Source organism: Martes martes (genome assembly GCF_963455335.1).
Source record: "Martes martes genome assembly, chromosome: 10".
NCBI classification, from domain to species: Eukaryota; Metazoa; Chordata; class Mammalia; order Carnivora; family Mustelidae; genus Martes; species Martes martes.
Genome location: NC_137898.1, coordinates 100,730,524 through 100,747,755, shown reverse-complemented (window position 1 = coordinate 100,747,755; position 17,232 = coordinate 100,730,524).

Sequence of the window (17,232 nt, the reverse complement as noted above, 5' to 3'; positions counted from 1 at the left end):
AAGAGCCAAGTGGAAACTTCTGGAACTGCCCCCACCAGCCAAGGGAGCCAATTAAAAGTGATGTCATATGGAGGCTGGGGAGAGACTAATGCCATCATGACAGCCCTGAAGGATGCAGGGGTGGTCCCTGACTTAACTCCTCCGTCTGCCTTGCAGAAAGGAGCCCAGAGAGTGTTGACTACCGTAGGCTTAATCAAATGGCAGCCCGTCTAAATGCCGGCAGGCATGCTAGCTTGGTGGCAAGACTTGGACGGGCCTTTCTGGGGTGCTGGGCCCCCAGCAGGAAAATATATAGGTCCAGGGACCCAAGGGAAAACAGAAGCCCCCCCCAACCCCCTGGCTGACTGTCACTCCCAGGGGCCCGGGGAGAATTTGTATTTCCCATCCTCACAACTGTGGGCTCTACAGGGCAAAGGGCCCCACTGAACTGCCGCCAGCCCAGGGGGCTCCTCGTGTTCAGCCAACCCAGAAGGAGCCCTTCTTGATGGGGCTGCTGTCACATAGTGGGGAGGGGGCAAAGGGTGTATGTAGGGCACAGGTGACCCCTGGGGCTTCTTCTCCTTTAATGGTGAATGGGCACGTGCCACAGCCTGGCTGAGGAGGGCGTGAGGGTCTGGGACTCAGACCCCCCCAGGAATGAAGATTTGGGTCGTAGCCCCGGGTAAGCCGCCGAGACCTGCCGATCGAGGTGGTAGCTGAGCGAGGGGACGCTAGAGGGGGTGTGGAAAGGAGAGATGAGTGCCAGTTGTGACCCTGAGATTTATTGGGGGTATGGAGGAGCCTGTGGAGCAGGGAGCAGACCCCCGTGGTGCCAGGGTGGACCCTCCCATCCATGGACACTCGCGGTTTGGGTCCGCTGGGGGCTGATCCACCACCGCGTGTGTGCTGAACTCACGGTCCCCATCACTGTCCTCAGGCCGCCCCCACCAAGGACGGAGCATGACGGGAATCGGGTGCAGGACTCCTCCTGCAGCTGCAGGAATCCTCTCGCAGCCAGCTGCGGCTCTAGGACTCTCTCTCTGGGGCCTGCCCCAAGCTTTTGTAGACGGCGCCGCAGCCTGAGACTTTCCCGCCCAACGCTCCTTCCTTCCTCTCTCCCTTCCCAGGTGTCAGACCTGCAGCAAGGGCTGCTGGCTCTCCCTGCCTGCTCCCTCCTTGGTCCCTCACCGCCGCCCCCCACTGCAGCTCTGCACATCTCATCCCGTCTTGGTGGCTCCGGCTTGAGAGACCTGAACCCACATAATGGTCATAGGACTCCTCGGGTGCCGTCTTCTGCTCCTGCTCTGGGCTTCATCTTCCCAAGACGGAGGAGATGCAGGGCCCTCTCCTTAAATGTCCCGCAGGGTCTCCTCCTCCCAGCTCTTCTAGACCTCTGCTTTGGAGCCCCTGCACGTCCTTCCTGAGTTCTAGCCTAGAGCCACCAAGCTCTGCCAATGGTACCGGCCACCTGAGCAGTGTCCTAGCCCAGAAACCTTGATAGAGGTTGAGGGCTGTGCGGCAGGCTTGGTCGGCGCCCTAGGGCACGTGTGCAGCATGGCGACGGGGCCGCCCAGGTTGGGGGGGCGCACCGAGCTTGGGTGAGGCCCTAGTTCTTGGCCCCCAAACCTCTGGCAGCCCTCCCACGCCCCTCCAGAGCCCTGCCTCCGTGAACAGTGCATGCTCTCGGCTGGGCTCCCTCTCACCACTTGTTGGGAAGGAGAATTGATGACAACATCAATAACGTGAGTTGTATACAAGCTGCAGTGTCAACAGCCCCGAGTGCTGGGGATAAATCCGCTCCCGGCCCAGCAACTGCTCTGCAGGCCAAAAGGAATTACACTTCTTTTGGCGAGAACACCAGCGTCTCCCCAGGATGCCAGAGCTGATCTCCCTACGCCACCCTACAGGCCAAGCTCATGCCCACCCATCCGCCTCAGTGCCCTAATCGCATGGCCTCTGTTCAGGACATAGGGTGTCCCTGGCACCTGGCCCCGCCTGCCCGTGGCTGGTGGGTAGCAGCTGGCTCCCTCTGTTCTTTGTCCCAAGTGGTCTTACTGTGTTTCTCAAACACACAAGCTTCGTCAGGGTTTCCCTCAATCCAGTATGAACGGAGGCCAGGGAGGGAGGGCTGTTAGGGAGCGGTTGGGGTCAGAGCCACGTGCTGAGGTCGGGGGCTTGTATGAGAGAGAAGGTTGCCAAGAGGAGTGTGTATTGGGGATGTGGGGCCGAGGTGGGCTGTCCCGGGGTTGGGGGCTTGTAGGAGAGAGGATGAGTGTGCATTGTGGGGGGCCGAGGCAGCAGGACTATCCCTGAGCCCGGCCCCTCCCGTGCCCCCAGGGAGGGCTGTGCATGCCAGGCTGAGAGGGCAGCAGTCAGCGAGCAGGACTGAGAAGTCGTTAGTGGGGATTGGGGCCAGCTGCAGCTGTCCCCTTACATCACGGCGATTTTTATGCCGAACCTGGCCCCCCTCTTCAGGGGGTCCCACTGGAGTCTTCCATGATTTTCTGAATCAGTAACTTCTGTCACTTACCTCTCCCCTTGTGCCTCAGCGCCCCCCTCCCCAAATCTTCCCCCCACCCCACCCCCGCCTGCCATTTCTGCTTCTTCCCCTCCCTCCCCCCCTTCTCAGGGCTCTGGCAAGTTTGTTCACTCTAGGCTAGGGGCTGAGCTGAGGAACGAGGCAGATTTGGAGAATCCTGAACGGGGCATGGCTTTCTCCTTTCTGGGACTCTCGGCGTCTGTGCATTCCCTCCTACCTCGACCACATTCAGGCCTGGGAACGGGGTTCTTTCTCACCACCTCGGGAAGGGGTGTCTGAGCTGAATCTCTGTCCTTATTGTGTGGCCCAAAGTGACAGCCAATACCCACCTCAGGACACTAAAGCCAAGCTCTGGGGGCTGCCTTATGTGCTCTCTGGGCCCCCGGAGCTGAGGGACAGCCAGGCGGCAGAGCTGGGTGTTCTGCTGTGGACAGGAAGCCCGAGGCCCAAGATGGCTCTGCCAGCCTCCTCGGGCTCCTCTGTCTTTAGGCAGACACCCTACAAGTATGCTCGTCCTCGTGGCTGCTGTGTGGTTAGGGCCTGGACTGGGGCGCCGGAGGACCAGGGGTTGGAATAGCACTTTTCCCAGCGCTCGCTGGGTGATCTTGGACAACCCTCAATTCCACTGAGCCCCAGTTTCCTCCTCTAGAAAATGGGGGCGACAACAGGACTCACAAGATAGGTTGGTGTGAGGGTTGGACAGAAAAGTGCTTGAAACCTCACTGCAAAATGCCTGGCACACAGCAAATGCTCACACTGCTATTGTGGTCTCTTCTGCTGGAACGGGCAGGGCTGTGCAGTGCATCCTGGGACACAGGGGTCGCTGTGCACCCCCACGTGGGAAGGGGCGGGTAGTAGCTGTCTAAGGAGTGGACTCTGTGTCCACAGTGAGTTCTAGCTCACGTTCATGTCTCTAGGTTGGAGGAGGAACAATAAATGGCTGGTGGTCTTCTACCCTGCATAGAATCTCAGAGTAGGGCCTAGGTTGGTCCTCTGGGCTGGGCCTCCTGGGAAGGCTCAATTCCCTCCCCAGGGGCAGGATTTGGCATCTCAAGATGGACTCACTTTGGCACTTCCAGCAGAGAGGGAGGATGGCTGTGTTGTATGAAGACAAAGGCCTGGCTCTCCCACGGATGCCAGGAGAGAATGTGTTATCTTTGGGCCCAGGTGGTCTGGCCTGGGTCTCTGGGCTGGCACCGTACGGGCGCCGCCCCAGCCCCGTGTCTGCTGAAAGGCAGAAGCTGTGGGCAGAGGCGGCAGCCATTCAAGCGGACGCTGGCCCCCTGAGCGGCTGGGAGTGGGGCCAGGAAGAGGGGCTGCTGCGGGTTTTGGGTGGTAGTTGGCAGGACTGGGTGTAGGGCACAGAGCTGAGAGGCAGGGCTTGGGGCGAGTTGTGGGGGAGAGTGGGTCATCAGGTTGGGAAACCATACCCTCCTGCCCTGGTCTGTCCAAGCCCTGCTCTGCCCAGGGCACCTGCCATGTGCGAACACGACGGGCCACCCCTGCCCTCCCTGGCGGGTGGATAAGCGCCCTCCCTGCCTTGTCTCCTGGGCTTCCTGTGTCCGCTTTCCTTCCAGGCAGCGGGGCCCTGGCTGGGTGCAGCTGGGTTGGCGGCACCCTCCTGGAGGTTGGGGGTCCTTACCGAGGGGCGGTAGGAGGGGGAGGTGCCCAGAGCATAGTAGGGTGTCTGAAGGGGCAGCTGCTCTAGCTCTTCCTGCTCCGGCGGCCTCAGGGGCTTCCCCGGCTCCAGGTGGAGAATCTGAAAGAGGAGGCGAGCGGCTACATAGTCTGTCCGCCCCCCCCCCGCCCCCGCTCCAGGCAGCCCTCCTGGACCACTCCCCATCCCCCCAGCTTGTTCCCACACACCCCCATCCCGGCCTTCACCACACTGGTGCCTGTCTGGGAGGAGGGAGGCACAAGGGACCAGCACGGGGCTAGGCATCAGCTAGGTGCCTGAGGATTTGCTTTTAACGAACAAATGCAGCGGGAGGCTGAGAGATGGGGGAAGAGCTGTGGCCCCGGCCGGGGCCTGATGGTCCTAGTGTGTCATTTTGCAGCATGGGGAAGGGGGAAAGTCTGGGCGGCGGCCTGTCGCCTAGGCCTGGCCTTTTGCGAGCTGTGTGCTGGGGTCCGTTTAGGGACCCGTGTTCGAGGGAGGGCTCTGCCTTTGGGTTGGGCCCCACCCTGGGGCCATCTCCCTTTTTTCCTCCCCACCCCCTCCTTCCAGGGACTCCGGCCCACCTGGATGTCCTCAGGTGCATGATGGCTGTGCCTGTCGGGAGAAGGCTCCAGCTTCTGGGAGGAGGGCAGGGCCGTCCTGGGAGAACAGAACGAGGCTCACACACGGGGTTTCTGTTCCTGTCAGGCCATCTGTCAGTGAGGGGTCCCTGAGCCCCACTCCCAGGGCGGCTCCCAGGGCTCTGCCCCCAGGCAGGTCAGAGCTTGGGGTGCTGTCGCCCAGCACCGCTGGGTGGAGGCTCCTGGGTATGTCTGCCCCCAGCCCAGCCTGTCTCCCCCTCCAGCCTAGGTACGGGAACCCTGTGAGTCTCAGGGGTCCTAGCTTAGAGGACAGTGGGAAATCCAGAGGCTGCACCTGGGCTAGGACCAGGGTGAGGGGAGGGAGTCCTCTATGTGGCCTGGGGGAACCAGAAATCTCAGATGGCGCAATAAATACTATTGTAATATAATATATTTAAAACCCATATTAAGGGCACCTGGGTGGCTCAGTGCGTTAAAGCCTCTGCCTTCAGCTCGGGTCATGATCTCAGGGTCTTGGGATCGAGCCCGTATCGGGCTCTCTGCTCAGCGGGGAGCCTGCTTCCTCCTCTCTCTCTGCCTGCCTCTCTGCCTACTTGTGATCTCTGTCTGTCAAATAAATAAATAAAATCTTTTAAAAAAACAACCCAAATTAAGGCAAAAATCCATGAACCAAATATCAACGTGTTGAAAAAAAGGTAGGGCTGGGGTTACTGAGGTTTCCTTTTGCCGCGTGCTCCAGAATAGCTTGTGTGGCCCTGTTCCTGACGCTGTTTTTACTTAACTCGTCGATATTTTGTTCCTCATGGACTTCTGCCCTCACCCGTGTCCGCGGCTGGGGTAGACTTGTGGGAGGTATTTAACCTATGGTCTCCTTGTCTGTAAGCTGCGGATCCCGGTCGCACACCTGCTTCTCTGAGCGGCTGTGGCAGTTGAGGGGGGCGTCTGGGTGGGCAGGGGAGCGGGCTTGCCAACACTCACCCGCCGCTGTCTGTCTCCAGCCGGCTCTTCTGCTGCCGGCGATGCAGTAAGAGGACAGCAAGAGCCACGGCAAGGATGAGGACCACGGCCACGGTGCCCCCTAGGAACCTGGCCACGTGTCCTGGGCCCCCCCGGGGGAGGGGCTTTTCTGAAGCCAGGAGATGAAGGGAGAGAGAGAGAGAGGAAGAGAGAGAGGATTCTCAGAGTAAGAGAGGGGGGCACAAAGCAGAAGAATCAGACCCTGAGGCAGTGCCCTGCTCTCACCTCCCTCCCCTTCCCTGTGGCTCTCCACACCACCCCCCTCCACCGTCCCCCACCCATGCTCCAGTTCTGGGAGGGGCTGCCCCAGTTAGGGTGGGTAGACCTTCTACTCCGCCTCCCCAGGGCCCTCTAATCCCAGACTCTGCTCAGATCTGGGGATCTGGGGCATGGAGGTGGGGGTGGGAAAGGGGGGAACCAGGGCAGGCAGAGGGGTGCTCAGAGATGGGGTCCCCACCCCCTCATTCTCTCTCTGGCCCTGCAGGGAGGATTCCTGTTGAGGAGTTTAATTTTCTTCCCCTCCCTACCCAATTAAACAAGCAAATGAACTAATTGGTGCTTTGCCCTCGCAGCTCTGGAGAGGGAGGGAGGACGGGACGCAAGATGGAAACTCTGAGATTGCATGGGGACCCTGGGTGGGTGGCAAACCAAGTCTGTCCACTGTGGAAACTGAACAACCCAGAGGGCCACCGTTGAAGCCCTCTGTCTGGAAAGGCCACCCTCTGTCTGGAAAGGCCACCCTCTGTCTGGGGACACCCGGCTGTTGCCCCAGGGCATTGGCCCCAGGGGTAGGAAGTGGGGCTGGGGGACAGGCAGCCCCTCTCAGCCTGCTCTGTGGTGGGTGGGGCGAATCACTCAGTCTCTCCGGGCCTCACGAAGAAAGGGTCCTGGGGGATTGTGAAGGTTCATTGACCAGTTTCTCAGTCCGAGCTGGAGCCACTGGCTGTCCCTGAAGATAAGAACACCGAGAGGCTGCTGGAAAGGAGCCTGAGCCAGGGAAGGGGGGTTGGAGCATAGGCTGCTTCGTGAGCGGCCCTGATGCCCTAGGTTGGCCTGCGAGACCACAGCTGTGCCAGGCATCCCCCTTCTCTCCCTCTGCTGGGCTCCGTTTCTCACCTCTGCCCCTTCCAACATGCAGGGAGGAAGGGACTGGTGAGAAAATCCTATGTACTTCCTCCCCTCTCTCCTCCCTACACCGTATTATATATAATTAAACACAAGAGCACCTGAATAGAGGCGCTAAATTGCAGTTTGCAATAAACATCATGGAGCCAATTTTCCCGAAGCGGGATTGACAAGCACCTGCCTCTCTCTCTCTCTGTGCCATCCCGGGGCCCTGACAGAGGCGGGGTCTGGGGGAGACCTCTGTGCCAGCCGTGGCTCCCAGCGAGTCTGCAACACCTCCCTGGCCAGGCTCCTGTCCGTCACTAGCATCTGTCCATCCGCAGCTGGAGGGCCATGGCCCCCTTGGGAGGGCGGTGTCTTCGTGTGTGTGTGTGTGTGTGTGTGTGTGTGTGCACGCTCGTGCGCGCACGATGGGGACTCCAGAGACCTCTCCTTGGACCCTTGGCTCTCCGCCAGCACTGTCTCCTGACTGCCACAGACTCCCCGGGCCCGGATAACTGTGGTCACTTAAACAAACCTTGCCCCCTTTCCTGCAAACTGTAGCATCTCAGCATGGCCTTTCTTCTTTGTCCTTAAGCCTTCCTGCCTCCGCCCTGGCTTCCAACCCTGCTGCTGCTCCAGTTCTTCGGGCCTGTCCTGCTCCTCTGCCGTGTCCCAGGCACTGTCGGGCCCTGGGCAGCAGGGAGGCACGAGTCCCGGGCCCTGCCTCTGAGCTCTGTTGCCTCCCATTCCTCTTCCCATTCCTTCCTCCTGGCCAGCAGCTCTCCGGGACAGCCGCTCCTCCCCGCCTCTGGTGCCACCAACCCTGGTCGATGCCACCAGCCTCCCTGGCCTCCCTGCCCCAGTCTGGTCTCCTCCAAGCCCTTCTCCACCCTTGAGCCCCAGTGATCTTTCTAAAAACCTCTTCAGGCCACATCTCTGCTGAAAATCTTCCAAGAGACCCTCCGCTTCTGCCGGTGGGTGCAGAGGCCTCAGCCCCCACACCCCCACCCAAGGCACTGGCTCCTGGAATTCTGTTTCCAGGGGCACAAGGCAAACCTATATCCCCGTGTCTCTCTGCATAGCCGAGGCAGGCTGGCATCTCAAAGGGCTGGCTGGGGCAGCAGTGGGAAAGTGAACAGAGGAACACAAGCCTATCTGGCTCACAGAGTTCAGGTTACTCGCCTCCCCCAGCCAGCTAACCCTGGGGGCTGGGGGGCGGCCCCACGGAGCATCTGGGCAGGAGGGAGAGACCGGTTCCCGTCAGCCCTGCCTCCCTGCTTCCAGGTGAGCCCCCCTGGGACTCTGGGGCCCCTTCGGCAGGAGATGGAGGCAGCTGTCCTTGTAAGGACAAGCTTACAGTGCAGACAGAGACATATGGTAGTGACACCGCGGATATGCCCGTGTGGGCAAAGGGCCAAAGTGGACGGGATGCTGCAGGCAAGGCCACAAAGGGCCAGGGCCAGAGTGGATAACTAGGGTTTTGTTCCCTCCCAACTGCCCTCTCTGCCTATCCCACCCTCACAAAATAGGAGTGCCAGATCCCAAGAGCCCCTGGACCCTGCCTCATCCCTCTGGAGGGTCCCACCCTCGTGGAAGAAAGACAGGCAGAGGGAGAATGAGACATGGCGACAAGGGAAAGACGAGAAAAATTGGCTGAAGTCTGTGCCAGGCACCTGTGCTGATGTGTGGTATGTCTGAGCCTCATGTCGAGGCTGCGAAATTTGATAATGGTACTCCCAGTGAGAAAAATGGGGCTCAGGGAGGTTGAGTAATTTACCCGAGGTCACCCAGCCAGTTGGTGGCGGAGCAGGCACGGGAGCCTGCATCTGGGTGACGTTCTCTGATGAGGCTGCGGGTCATCTTAGTGGTCCCGGCCCCTCGTGCGGTGAGAAGCTTCGTCCCCCGCACCCCTCACCAGACACATCCCCACCGACCCCCTCGCCCTGTGTTGCTTTGTGTCTGAGCCTCCCCTTGACAGCTGTGAGGCAGGGGCCCCGTGCTGGCCCCTGCTGGAGCCCTGGTGCTGGGCTCTCAGACATTCTCTGGTTACACCGGGACGAATCCACTCCCCCACACCCAGCGCCGCAGGCTTTGGGGCAGGACTGGACACCTGCAGACAGCCGGGCCTGGCCGGGGCCTGGGAGAGCGGGGGACCTGTGTGTGAGCAGGGGCTCAGGCCTCTAGAGAGCATCTCCCGTGAGCCAGGCTGGGTGCCCAGCTGAGGCTGGTTGCGGTGACTGAGAAAGCTTAAAGGGGTCGAGTGGGTTGTCCGGAGTCCCACTGCCAGGAACGCCACGGCTGGAATCGAACAAGTTCGACTTCTGAAGTTCCTCGTTTCCTTCTGTGGGCACGGCCTGGTCTCTCTAGGACACAGGAGCCCCCCTCCAGGCAGAGCGTGCACCTGCCTTGGCTCAGGCCCCGGGGACCAACTGCCTCCTGCTGGTTTCTGGGGCCGAGCCAGTGACACCTGTAAGTCTCAGTGTTCTCACCTGTCACATGGTGACAACACACCCGGTTTTCCTGCCCTTAGACTGAGAATGCGAGATTCCCCAGTTAGGGGGTAAACACAGACTGGGGTCCAGTCTGGGGGTGGGGAGGGGCTGCAGGCCAGGGAGAGAAACCAGATTCCAGCCCGTGTTCAATACCCCACGTCTCCTTCTCCTACCACCCTGACTCTGCACTTGTCATCAGTGGCCCTGAACCCCAGCCCGTGCTCGGTGGCTTCACAGCACACCCGCGTGCTCTACCCATCGCCCCTCAGTAAACATGTGACTGAGCAAACAGCTCAGCAAACACGTCCCGAGCACCTTCTGTGTGCGGGGCACTGGGACGGGTGATGGCGGTCTTGCCTCTGGCTCATGGGGAAGTCAGAAATGTACACAGATGAGCACCCTATTTTGTGATTCCTCAAAGGAAGTCTGTCCCAGGCCCGGGACAGGCGTGGAGAAGAGAGCGGGTGGCTCCCGGAGCTCATGGCTTCACACAGGAGGAGCCTTCTGAGCCCGGTTTTGAAAGGCTCGTAGGAGTTTACCAGAAGAACATTGTCGGCAAGGTGAGGAGTGTGGCAAGGACCCCATGGGAAACGCGGGCTGCGTGAGAGGTATTGCAAGTTTGGGGTGTGGCTGGGAGGCAAGGGGAGACGGACAGAGCAGGAATCTGGGGCAGGGGAGGAGCCAGACCCCACTCCGAGGCTTAGCTTTATCCATAGGTAACGTGACACGCTCTGTCTTGCTACCCCTGCCTGGGGACAGAGACACTGCTTTCTCCGGAGCTCGACAGGCCAGAGCGCCCCTGTAGCCGCCTCTTCCCGAGCTCCTTGGGGCAGCCCTTGTCCCCTCTGCTCACAAAGCTCTCCAGGGGTAGTGTGCCTTCTGCTTGCATCTAGTGATGTGGGCAGAACAGGTGTTTCTGGGGGGCCAGGAGCTGGGAGGAGGCTGGGTGTCCGGATGTGGCCCCACCCAGTGCCGGGAGGTAGGACCGGCTGAGGGGGGAGGGGCTGATTACATTGCCTCGGGCCCACCCAGTGGGTCAGAGTCCACCTGGCCCTCTTTCCAGCCCAGGTGTGCAGGAGTGGCTCCTTCCCGCCGTCCGGAGGCAGGTGGTAAGGGCTTGAGTGGGGATGGTCTGGATCATTCTCCTCTCTTGGGTAGGTCTGAAGGCAGCCCAGCTGCTTCACGGGGACCCGCACATCCCTGAGTATCCGAAGGAGGCAAGGCTCCCGAGACTCGTTTTAATCTTGTCGTTATAGGGACGCTCAACTGTGAGAATGCAGGTCCCCATCCACCCATGATAGGGAGCTTCTGACGGCTTAGGCCAGGGCACCACTGAGGCTGGGGCTGAGGGCAGTGGAGGACGGCGGGGGTTCGGGCTCAGCCCTCCATGCTCGGGAACCAGCAGTGCTGGCCCTGGAGCCCTGCGGCCTCAGCATCAAGATGAACCTCCCAGCTGGCCCCCTGAGGCCCCGCATGAACTCCTTGCCTGGCTCTTACATTGGAGGTTGTGGAAATCTCTTCCCTTTGCCCAGGAGCGGACGCTCCCTCTCTTCCCCAGTTCAGCCCCTCTGAGCCTGGGTGGTGGGGGAACCAGAGGCCTGGAACGGATGCAGCCAGTACTAGGCTGGCTGGCCATTGTGGCTTGAACTCAGCCAGGCCTCTGCCTTGTCCTTCCCTTGGGCTAGAGAGCTAGGAGGCCTGACCCTCTAGCCTAGGGCCAGAGCTGGGCCTGGGCTAGCGCTGGGGCTGAAGCTGCGGGACTGGGCTGTGCTTCAGCCCTGTATCTGCTCGGAGGCGTCACCATTAGTGCAAATGGCCTTTACTCTTGGCCACTGAATTTGCTTAGATTCTGATCTCTGGTCACTTTGCGGTCACCTCGTTCAGACCTCCTGGATGGAGACTAGAGGCTCCAGATGGGCACCACCCCTCTTCCCTCCCGAGTCCCGGCCATCTGATCTTTTGTCTCGGGCAGATGGAGAGTATGGATGGGGCCTAGCATGCTGATTGTCCCAGAGTGCATGTAAGAAATGGTCACTCTTTTTGTCATCACTAGTCAATCAATGTAAATTGGTGGTGGTGATGTTGGTCCCTGGAAGTTTGACGACTTTCCCTAAGCTACACCTGGGGCCACATTGTCATGACGTCACTTACATAGTACATGCACTTTTTCCTACAACACCTCATTTGAGGCTTCCATCCCTTTGCCTCTGTTGTCAGATGGGTAAGTGGAGGCTCAGAGAAGGTCAGTAAAATGCTCAGGGTCACAGAGCTCACTGGTGATGGGAACCAGGCAATCTGATCTTTGGTGAGGGGCTCTGACCAGCCCCCTTGAGGACCTTGCTTGGAGGGGGTGGTTCGTGACCCCTGCTGCCTCTGGTTGTAGGTTTATCTGGAGAGAAGACGGACCAGCTCAGTTTTGAGTCGTGAGCTTGCCATTTACTCAGCTGTATAATCTTGGGTAACTCACTCAAACCCTCTGAGTCTCAGTGTCCTCGTCTGTAAAATGGGACTAACAACAGGTGTAAATGAGGTTCAGGCCTTTAGCATGGTACCTGTGACTAGTTAGTGCTTAGTAAGTAAGTGTTGCTTCTAGTAGGGCAGGGACATGTCTGCTCTTTGGGCATCTCCAGGTGGCTGGGGCTAGGGCCCCTTCTCTAATCCCACCTGTTGGCCTCTCAGCCTTGCCCTCAGCTTTCCCTTGCCAGTCATGATCCACAAACCCCAACTTGTCTAGGCCTACGTGAGCTCCAAGGGGTCAGGGTCTCCCAGTGTGTGTGTGTGTGTGTGTGTGTGTGTGTGTGTGTGTGTGTGTTTACACATGCGGACAGTGTGAGAGGCTGTGCCACTCTACTTTGCACAAGGTATTCTGGTCATCTGGAATGCTCTCCCCAACGTCACCAGGCCTCTCAGCCCCTCCCACCTGCTCTTCACACCTTGAGTTGTCATTAGGAGAAAAAAGGATGGTGCGCAGAAGAGGCTAACTTTCCCAGAAGCTCACCCCTGCCATGGGGTTTGTCTCAGAGCCCTCTCCAAGGTCAGGCCCAGCTGGAGGGAGTTACTGGGATTTCACGCACATTCCTGGGGGGAGAGGGACTATCTCTCTGATGGGGATCCTGCCAGGCAGGGACCTGACCCCTAGTCCTCTCTGAGGGAGGGGATGAGCAAGGGGTATCCAGCTGGAGGATAGGGCGGGGGGCATGGGGAAGCCATTTATCTGCCTCTCACCCCGCAGGGATGGTCTGGGGTGTAAGTGGTGGAGGTGTAAGGGGTCTAACTGCCCCTCCCCCACTCCAACATTCACACTGCCCCAGGTCTCAGGAACAGCCTGTCCCCTGAGCCCCGCTCTGCCTGTTCAGGGGGGTCCATCACTCCCTCCCTGTCTTAGTGCTGTCCAAGGAGACCCTCACTCACCCCACAAAGCCCAGGGTTTCCCCTGCCTGGTTTGAGGATGTCCTGTAAGGGGTTACACCTCCAGCTCTTCCAGGCTCTTCTCCTCCTGGTGCCCCTCTCAACAGGCTCTGGCTCATGCGGGGTTGGGGGGCGGTCCTCAAAGCACCCCCCTTCCAAGGTATGTGGCCCTGGCAGCCTGGTCTGCTCACCACATCAATCACTCCCCATAGGGCCAAGTCATTCTTGCACTTTATTTCGCTGGGCAAGCTGAGCATTTTTCAAAAGGAACGTTACTAAGAAAATAAGAACAGGCAATATAAAAACACAGGAGTGGCCGAGTTCATAGAGAACCTATTTCTTCTCCTAATGTAATTTGTCATCCAGTCACAGACTCACTAGAAATCTCTGAAGGTCAGTGCTGCTGGCAGAAAGCTTGGGCTTCCCTGGAAGGAAGTGAGGTGCCTGTCATGGGAGGTATGCTAGCAGGGCCTTGATGGCTCCTGGGTGGGAGACGATTTTGAAAGGTCACCACATAATGATGATTCTTTATAATCACAGAAGGGCAGGGTTTACAAAGGGCTTTTACTTGTTTTCTCAGGTCTTTGGTATAATCCTAGGAAGCAGGCAGAATATGAATCGATGCCCTTTTTACAGGTAAGAAAACTGAGGCACAAAATCAAAGTGGCTTTTCCCGGGGCTCCTCGAGGTGCTGACTGCTCTCGCTGGGATTCACGTTCTGAGACCCTGGGAACAGAGCTTCTGGGCACCTGTGGTTCTGTCCCCACCAAGCTGGAAGTAAGTTCGGGCCACATTTGGAAGGTACTTAGGAGGCGGCCAGAGGTGATTCTGGAGTTAACGGGCCCTCAGCAGGGACCGTGGAAGCATCACTTCCCGAACCCCAAGGACACGTCAGCATGACAGACTAGGGGTCCAGAAGCTGAGGGGCTGCCTGTCTCCCTGGGAGTGGTGCTCGTTGATGGCCCAGCTGTCTGTCCATTCTGGGTAAGGTGCCCTCTCTCATTCCAGAACCCCACATCATGGCTTCTCCTTGTAGAAAGTCTCCCAAATCAAATATATATTGTGAGTAAACACAGCACGGTCTGGAGTTATTGAAATGAGAAGGGATTTTGATATGAAAATGCTTATGTTAAACTGCAGTGAAACCTAATGGCTTTTCTCTAGGCCTTGCCAAGGTGGCAGGTGCAAATCTTTTCCACTCAGGAGGGGCTCTGGTTCTCAGACGGGGTGTGCTGGGGTGGGTTGGCAATGAGCTTTAAAACCCGAGAGGGTGCGGAAGACTCAAGAATTCTGGAAGACTTTCAAAACCTGGACACATCTAGGGGAGGTGGGGAGGGGGCTGTTTAGTTCTGGCAAGTTCTATGAGAAGCAATGTGGGGCGCCTGGGGGAGAGAGGATTTGATTCATCTGTTTTCCCCTCAGGGGAAAACAATCTCAAGAAGAGAAATGGGGACACCTGGGCTCCAGGTCCTCCGTGGAAGGAGCGCTGGAGAGGGTCTGATGTGCACCGAGGCTGAGCATTTGGGTGGACGCGTGGGGCGGGGTGGGTGGGGTGGAGATGGAGGGTCCTGTGCGCAAGCTCCTTGACTCTCTCTGCGGCTCTCGTCGAAGTGGGGGGTTATCGCCTGCATTACCCTCCACGCCCCACATCACCACGCTAACAGGAGACAGACTTGGAGGCTGCACCCAGGCCTGTGAGCTCCCTAAGTGGGCCAGCCCACCGGTGTTCGCTGGCGTCTGGGCTCCGCTTCAAGACCCCGGAGCACGACCTCACACGGGACTCTGTGGATGCCGTGTGTTTTGCAAGTTACAAGCATTGCGAAACTGAGCTGCGGTGGCATTTGGGTTCTTTTTAATGTGAAGTTCGGTACATTGCAAAGAGCGCTTGGCTTGGAGTCAGAAGGCCTGGGTCCAAGTTATGAGTCTCCTCCTCACCACCTGGGTGACTTTGGGCAAGACATTTAACTTCCTGAGCCTCTGGTTAATCATCAGCTAAATGGGGCCAGGAAGACCCGCCTCCAGCTTCCCTCCCCAGCCGCTCATGAGAATCCTGGGGCACTGAGCTTCCCTTCCCGCAGGCCCAGGGTGCCTGGCCTAGTCTGGTTGGATCCTGCTGCAAACAGGATCCCGGGGCTGGGTTTTCGACAGGCTTTTCCAGATCACTTCCGTTTTACCAAGTCATCTTCGATACCATCTTTTCCAGGAAACCTTTCCCCTCCTTGAGCCCCGCCTGTCTCGGATGACTCCATCTGATACCAAACATGGTTCCCACAAGCTCCGTTGTGCACCGCCTGGGGCCCTGGCTGCTTTGTGGGCACACTGAAACTTGTTTCAGGCCCAGGATCCCCCCCGCCAACCCAACAAGTGAGGCTGGTGGGGGCCCCCTCTCCTGGCTCTCCTCCAGGCTTGCCGTCAGGACACGGCTCTGCTTTTCAGAGTCTCTATGGTTGCAGGCAGTGGGCAGGGGGTATAGTGGGTAGGGGGTACAGTGAGCAGGGGGTACAGTGGTTAGAGACACAGCTTCTGAACACCCCCCCCCCCCCAATGCGCTAACTCTGTGTCTTGGGCAGTTCTCATCTCTTCATTTCTCTGTCTTGGGCAGATGACCATAATACTGCGTCCCTCCCAAGACAGAGGTGAGGGTTTAATATTATCAGATGCTGCTCCTTCGTGATATTTTAAGTCTTAGCTCCCAGTAAAAGATCTTGGGTCATTTTGTAACATTTAGAAACGTAAGGAAATTCTTACTGTTATTAGCCTTGTGGGACTCAGTTTCCCCATTTGAGGGTTGGGGCACATGATCTTTGAGGGTCCTCTGGTTTTAATGATTTATAATTCTAAAACGGGCCGGTTGAATATCTTTCTTGGGACCTGAGTGTGTGGTGGTTTAGGGCCAGAAGTGTAGGGCTTGGGGTGACACCTAGGGGCCCAGGCTTGGGGAAGGGGGACCCAATTGCTGGAAGCATGTAAGAGGAGGGGTAGACGTCAGGTGGTGAGTCTTCCCAACCGGGGCGGCCCTGTGTGCCGTCTCTATCCAGAGCCTGTAGGAAGGCCAGCACCCCCAGATGGGGAGCCCCAGTTCCCATAGGGGCTGGGAGGCCTCCTGAAAGAGCTGTAAGGGACCGACACATTTCATGGATCGAAACTGCCAATTTTCCTTTCCCTGGAAGAAAATCCTGGAGACAGATAGCAGCCACAGTCTTTCTTGGGGGGCTGGCCTTCCCCTCGCCCTGGGACTCCCTAAGTGGGCTGTCAGAAAAGACATTCTCACCCATTCTTGTTGTGATCTCCCAGTGGGGCCCTCTTCTCTGCTCAGCTCGGGCAGGGGCTTCACTCCTGTGTCGAGGAGCGCAGAGTGGGGGTTCACCCCCGTGGGAATGGCCCGACAGGCGTCGGCCCACCCTCCCACACACCAAGCCAGACTCTCTGGAAGCTGCCTTGACCCCTGTCACTCCGGACACCTGCTCTCAGGATCGACGACAGTAGATAGAGGTGAGATGGTGACCCATTGCTGTCGGGGCTGCCGAGGAGCTCCAGGGTACCTGCTAGCCCAGCCCCACGTGGTGTCCGGGAAGCTGCCCCGGGACAGGCTGCCAAGCTCCTATCTTCCAGGCTCTTTGTCCTGCGTGCCTATAGGCACGGACTCAGAGGTGAAGAGCCTTGCTTGATAAGTGGCCATGACGGAAATAGAGCCCAATTCCCGGTCCGGCCGCTTCCCAGCGCCCACCTGCCTCCTGCCTGCCACCCAGCTCTGCCTCCCAGCCTGTCCTCTCCACCCCATCACAGTCATCTGCGGAAACTGCATCGAGGTGTGGCTCACAGACCCTTCTTGTGAAACTGCGGGAAACCTGTTTGCTGAAGACTCAATCTGGGCCTCGGGGGACGGCTTCCCGGCCAACCTCCCCCGGCGCAGCCACTGGGGTGCTCCATGCCTCATTGTACCACACAGGACATCTCTGTGTTGCGTCAGGATTGGGGTCGCCTGATGGCTGGCCCTTCTTGCTACTCTGGGACTCCTCCTGAGCACACACCGTCCTCCTCCTCCTCTGGCTTCTCCCCGTCCCGTCCTGCCCCCCCAGGGCCTCTTCAGCCTCCAGAACAGGGACCTGTCTGCGGAGCACGGCCGGACGGACACAAGCCCTCCTCGGGAGTGCACGACAGTGGGTTTTCACAAAGGGGATCCTTTTAAAACCCCGAATCTCAGCTAGTCATGTGAAAACATGCTTGACATCCTTCGCTATCAGGGAAAGGCCAGTGAAAATCACAAAGGGACGCCACCACGCCCTTACCAGAGTGGCTGCCCCAGAAGGAACAGGGGACACCACGCGCAGGTGAGGAAGTGGAGTCGCTCGAACACTCGTGGACCCCTGGTGGGGGCAGACGTGGGCACAACCGCTTTGGAAGACAGTTGGGCCGGACCTGCGAATGCTC